A 6,000-nucleotide genomic window follows, 5' to 3' on the forward strand; every position below is an offset into this window, starting at 1 on the left:
CCCTTTTTACTCCACCCCCAAACAGACTGGAGTCTTTTGTTTTCAGGACACTTCCCACTGTTTTGTTTGCAGGACACTTTTGTTTTCAGGATACTTCATACTCTTCCTAACCTGAAGGATTTTTGTACATGCTGTTGGGATTCTTCTCTTGGTTCTCTTCCTCCACACTACCCCAATTACCACCACTATTTCCAAACTAATGTTTGTTCTCTCTTTCCAATCTGGAGTGGTGGCCCTTTTAAATATTTCCATACAATGCTTTGGTTTTCCTTGGAGACATGGATCATACTTGTAAAAATTAGTTCAAAGGATACTCTCTATGCCAGACTCAAAGCTACATGTGAGTAGGCTTCATGTTCATTGTATTCACTTTTTTTTTTTTTTTTTGATAGTCACAGAGAGAGAGAGAGAGGCAGAGACACAGGCAGAGGGAGAAGCAGGCTCCATGCACCGGGAGCCCGACGTGGGATTCGATCCCGGGTCTCCAGGATCGCGCTCTGGGCCAAAGGCAGGCGCTAAACCGCTGCGCCACCCAGGGATCCCCATTGTATTCACTTTTGAAACTACAGAAACTTGCACAAAGTAGGGATTCAAATATTGATTGAGTGATGCTGTACTTTATGGTGGTGACATGCTTTGCTCTACCATGAAACTGGGAGCTTCTCTAGAACAGGGACTAAGTTTAATTCATTTTTCTATTTTTGGCACCTGGCATAGTGCCTGGAAGACATAATGTTTTCATTAAATTTCCTTAAAATTGTTAAGGCTTTTGTTTATTTGTCTCTTTGTTTGTTTTTGTCTAGATGAAGGCCTGGGAGAGAAAATTTAGGACAAGGGTAGATGTTGGTGAAAATATAAAAATAGAGTTGTTCTTTCTTGTCATTAAAGCTCAAACTTAAAATATTTTTAAAATAAAAATAAACCAGAATACTAGGGAATATTGAGGGAATATTTACTGGAATCAAGGCACCCCAGACAGCTGATATGCTTCTAAGAAAACAAAAGGTAACAGTAAATAAAATAATAGTTTAAAATTCAATTTTCAGATTGCCAAAATCATTTCAAAAATAGCCCTCGGCAGTCATCTCCTTATGGAGAAATTGGATTGTTTGTCAGCTGGTGATTTCACCAGTTCATTATTTCTAGAGGCAGAGGAGACATGCACAGCCATGGCACACAGGGACTGCAGTCATGACCAGCCTTCAAGTCACTTGAGTGATGGGAGCTGTATGTGGTATATACCACTCTTCCTGAAGATGCAGCTCAGCTTCCTAACACTTGTGTTCTGTGCTTGCAGTGACAACCTGCAGTGGTTAAGTTCTTTCTTCCCACAATACTGAAAATTAGCTTCCTGGTAACTCACTCTTCTTCTTTCTAAGCAACTGTGGCAAATAAGGATAATAAATCCCTATTTCCTAGGGAAGGTAGAACTGTGTCTTTTCTTTCTTTCTTTCTTTCTTTCTTTCTTTCTTTCTTTCTTTCTTTCTTTCTTTCTTTCTCTTTCTTTCTTTCTTTCTTTCTTTCTTTCTTTCTTTCTTTCTCTTAGATCTTCAGTGTAGAGAGATGGTCATGAGGGAGAAGAGGAGAAATCTTTCATTGGAACAAATGGCCTTCTTAGAAGGAAAGAGATTGGAATTCCATTTGTCTTCTTATGAAATGGACTTTCAACATCTTTAATGGATTGGGACAAGAGCAACTGAGGTCTCTTTGCAGTAAGATGAACAAAGAAAGGGGCTTTCTGTTAGAGACATGAAGTCTGACCTTCAGGGTTGAGGGTTCTAGAGTGGTACAGAGTGGCTCTCAGTATAGATATGATAGCACTAGGAAAATGGCCATTTGTGAGTCTAAGATCACCCTCACCTGAATAAGCACCAAGGCCCAGACCACCACCACAGCAATAGATATATGTTTACTGGTTTTCCACTGAGATGTTGTGAAACCCACAGCACATCTCTGCTGGGTCAGAGTCCCCCACTCTCTGCTACCTTGGGTCTCTAAGCAACACTGGCTTACCCCTTTGTTCTAGATTGGTCCCTGGGATTCTGGGCCAACACAAGGTGAAGAGGAAAGCCCCAAAGGAAAGAAAAGTGAAGGTTTTAGCAATCATTTTAAATGTTTTTTGTTTTTTTAATATTAGCTTTTTTTAATTTATTTAATACTCCAAGCTGATGAATGGACTGTTTTGGCCACAGTGGCAAAGAATGAATTATTGGCATTGTAATACTTTCTTATTGCTGCCTTAACAAATTACCACAAACATAGTGACTGAGGACAACACAAATTCATTATTTTACAGTTCTGGAGGTCAGAAGCCCAAAATGAATCTTACTAGGCTAAAATTAAGGTGGTGTTGGGGCTGCATTATTTCTGGAGACTCTAAGGGAGAATCTGTTTTGTTGCTTTTTTCAGCTTTTAGAAACTGTCTACATTCTTTGCCTGCTGGCCCCTTTCTCCACCTTTAAAACCAGTAGAACAGCATCTCTGAAATCTCCCTCTTTCTTTCTCCTTGTTTACAGAGATACATTTTCTTCTCTTTTTAATCTGATCTAAATGCCTCCCTCTTAAGGACCCTTGTGATTACATTGGGCCCACACAGAAAATCAAGATAGTCTCCCCATCTCAATATCTGTACCTTAATCACATCTGTAAAGTCCCTTTTGCTGTGTAAGGGAACATATTTACAGATTCCAGGGGTTAGGTAGGATGTAGGCATCTTGGGGGGGGGGGTGTGGACATTATTCAGTATACTGTATATACCCTTCATATCTTAGGAATGAATGATTGGTTTTAATAGGACACTCATTGGTAAGACAAGGAAAAGGGAACAAGACTTAAGCATGAAGTATCATAAGTGCAAGGGATAAGACCTGGTGGCTTTGGATTCTGGTTTGGATAGATGGCATGGGTATAAGTGCCATTAAGGGTAATCAGAAATCCATGAGAAGGCTTCAGGAAAAAAAACATATGATTTTAGATATTTTCAGTTTGAGATATAGCATAGCATAAATTAATCCAATACCAGATATAAATCATTGTGATATATGGTCATGTGTTATATTTTATAAGGATTTGGTGTATATACTGTTATATATTAGAAGCTAATATAGTTCGAACAAAGATCTCTCATGCTGGCATTTAAGATACTGCAAAGTAGATTACTTACCTGTCAATTTACTTCTCCACTCTGTTTTGATCCCACACCAACCAAGATGCAGAAGTAACTGTTTGCCCATTTCTATGAGAAACAGACACAACAGACCTACTGTGATCTTTGTAGTTTTCCCTGAAAATCTGTGAGAGTATGAGAAGTTGTCCAACTACATGCATAGAACTCTTCCAAGGCCCTCTCCTTTTTGCAAACTCTCTTATTTGAAGGCATGGTTCAGTCAACACTCCAACTCTGGAGATTTGCTGCAGAACGGTTATACTCTAAAGGCACTGACAGACACAAGTGTCAGGTCCACTTGCACACTCCTTGTGAGTTCTGGGAGTCTACCGGGAACTATAGACTTGATGGAACAAGAAACCAGTTAGCAAATATGAAGCATTTCTGAGAAAATGTCTCGATGGATCTCAAAAGTAAGGGACCTGCATCTCTAAGACTTTATAATTTGTGGAGGGGGGTTCTATTTTCATGTTAGATACCCACTTTTGAAACTGAGTTTAAATTCATAATTTTATAGTCTCTAAAATGGACCTTCAGATTCTATAAACTTTCGGTTTACAACAAAACCTATCTATTTTGCCTAGACAGATTTATAAAAGCAGCAAACAAGGATGCCTCTCATACAGGACTTTTCATACAGGACTCCTACGTAATATTTTTTTGCATATAATTACATATAATTAATTTTCCTGCACCTGTACCATATTGGCCAAAGTCATCCATGTCCAATTCATGTTTATGTCCCTGGTGCTCAGAAAGTTACCAGGGGTTCAGTCAGAATTTTATAAAACTGTATTGATGTATTAGATAAATGAGTAGATTCAAATTAGTTCTTACACACGATTTGATCTAATGGATAAATTAGGGACTGGCATCAGCATTAACTGTGTACTTGGATTCACCATAATATTCACAGAAGAAATGGTATTCAAGGAGCATTGCCAAGGTTGAAAAACAAGAGTTCTCAGCAAACCCACATCTGTCCTTGCTCTATGCTGTGAGACACTTATGGAAGGTTCTCAACATTTGGTTGCCTGACTGCTCTGCCAGTGACCAGAAGGAACAACTAAAGATGGAAGTTTGTTTCTGACCACAGTTCAAGCCGGGGTCTCTAGTCCAGCTTTATCAATAAATATCAAGATATATCAATAGCTAATATTTTGATCTTGCATCTGCCTTCTGTATGTGTCTATTTTTCATAGCTTGTAGTAGGGAGGGCCATGTTTAACAATTGCTTCTGAAACACTGGATGCTGTGCTCTGGTGTTTGCTTTGTTAGGTCAGGAAATTCCTGCTCTGAGAGTCCTAAAGATTTGTCCAGATTTGAACAGATTTCAGTGGAGGTGGGAAACTCCAAGGCGAAGTGGTAGTTTCTGACTAGCAGCAGAATGAACAAGAAGGCAAAAAAAAAAAAAAAAAAAAAAAAAAAAGTCTCCAAAATTCAGGCCAAAGAAAATAAAGAAAAGGATGGAGGAGCAGCCCAGAGGGGTTAGGCAATGGAAAAGTCAAGAAGAATTAGTGGGAGGACAGAACAGAACTGAGGGCCTGGAGGATCATGGAAGAAAGAATGAAAAAAAGCAGATACAAGATTTTAGCACCCTGAGGAATGGCCAGGCTCCCCAGGGTAAGGAGAGAGGGAAGAGGGACTTAGGAAGTCAAATCAAAGAAAAGGGTAGAAAAATAAGGAGGGTTTGAAGGATTGTTCACCTCCTGGAATGGGGACACACATGTATTTATTATGTTAATGTTTGCTCTTAATGTTTTTCATCTAGTTCCTTTACAATTTTAGGTAGGACTTCTTTAAATAACTCTAAAACAGGATCATTAGCTGTGAGTTGGTACAAATCAAACACAAAACCATTGCAAACAAGTGGGAGTTATAACCCTAATCAGAAAGGCCTGTGTTGTGTTTCTAAAGCCTGTCCTGAGGGACTATGAGAAGTGTGTAATGATAATGTTTCCATAAGAGCCAGATTTAATACAATCACCACTCAGATCAAATGTGGGGGGAATTTTTAAAAAAAAAAAAAAAGGCTGTTTTCAAATCCAAGTGCCTCTTTGAAATTTAAAATCATATTCTTTCTTTCTTTTTTTTTTTTTTAAAGGATTTATTTATTTGAGGAGAGAGAATCTCAAGCAGGTTCCCTGCTGAGTGCAGAGCTGGCCCAGAGCTTGGATCTCATGACCCTGAGATCATGACCTGAGCCTAAATCAAGAGTTGTAAGCTTAACTGATTGAGCCAACCAGGTGCCCTTAAAATCATATACTAAGATGATGGTTCATATACATTTCAAAGCAAGGGAATGAACTAAAAACACCAGCATAAGGAAGATTTAAAATGAAGCAGAGTAGGAAAAAAAAAGACAAGCCAAGGTCTGGTTACATCTTCTTAAAAACCACATCAGTGCTCATAAACATATCAGATCTGCACCCAATGGTTACAGGCCCTGGAGACACTTTAAACAAACCACCTAGGAAAATGCCATATTCAATTAAGTGTTCAGGAATATCGTAGACCTCCGGTTTAGCCAGGTATTGAAAGTCTTCAAACTCTACCCTCAGTAGTCACCAAAATGGTGTCCGTCCTAGAAAACCCATTGCCATTCACAATGGCCAATGGTTTTGGTAGTTTCTGTGATGACAAACATTCCCTTCAACAGCAACGCCTTCCTTTGTTGGATATTTGTTTGAAATCCTGCAGTTGGGAGATGTTTATGCTCACATGAAAATAAATGTAAGCAAAGCATCTTATGGTAAACATCTCTCCAGAAAAAACAAATTCCATCGTTTTTACACATAGGAGAAAACAACAAAATGAAGTTACTGCTTTTGGCT

General features: G+C 38.8%; 1 long non-coding RNA gene across 1 annotated transcript in view; it reads right to left on the reverse strand.

Annotated features, from left to right (window-relative positions):
• The window catches only part of LOC144281633 (uncharacterized), a 33,052-nt gene extending 29,815 nt beyond the window's left edge, over window positions 1–3,237 (reverse strand). Inside the window, exon 1 of the long non-coding RNA XR_013350066.1 lies at window positions 3,164–3,237. This is a non-coding gene — a long non-coding RNA (uncharacterized LOC144281633). The remainder of the gene's footprint in view (window positions 1–3,163) is intronic.
• Between the last annotated feature and the right edge of the window lie 2,763 nt (window positions 3,238–6,000).

This window comes from Canis aureus, chromosome 13 (assembly GCF_053574225.1).
Source record: "Canis aureus isolate CA01 chromosome 13, VMU_Caureus_v.1.0, whole genome shotgun sequence".
In the NCBI taxonomy this organism is placed as follows: domain Eukaryota; kingdom Metazoa; phylum Chordata; class Mammalia; order Carnivora; family Canidae; genus Canis; species Canis aureus.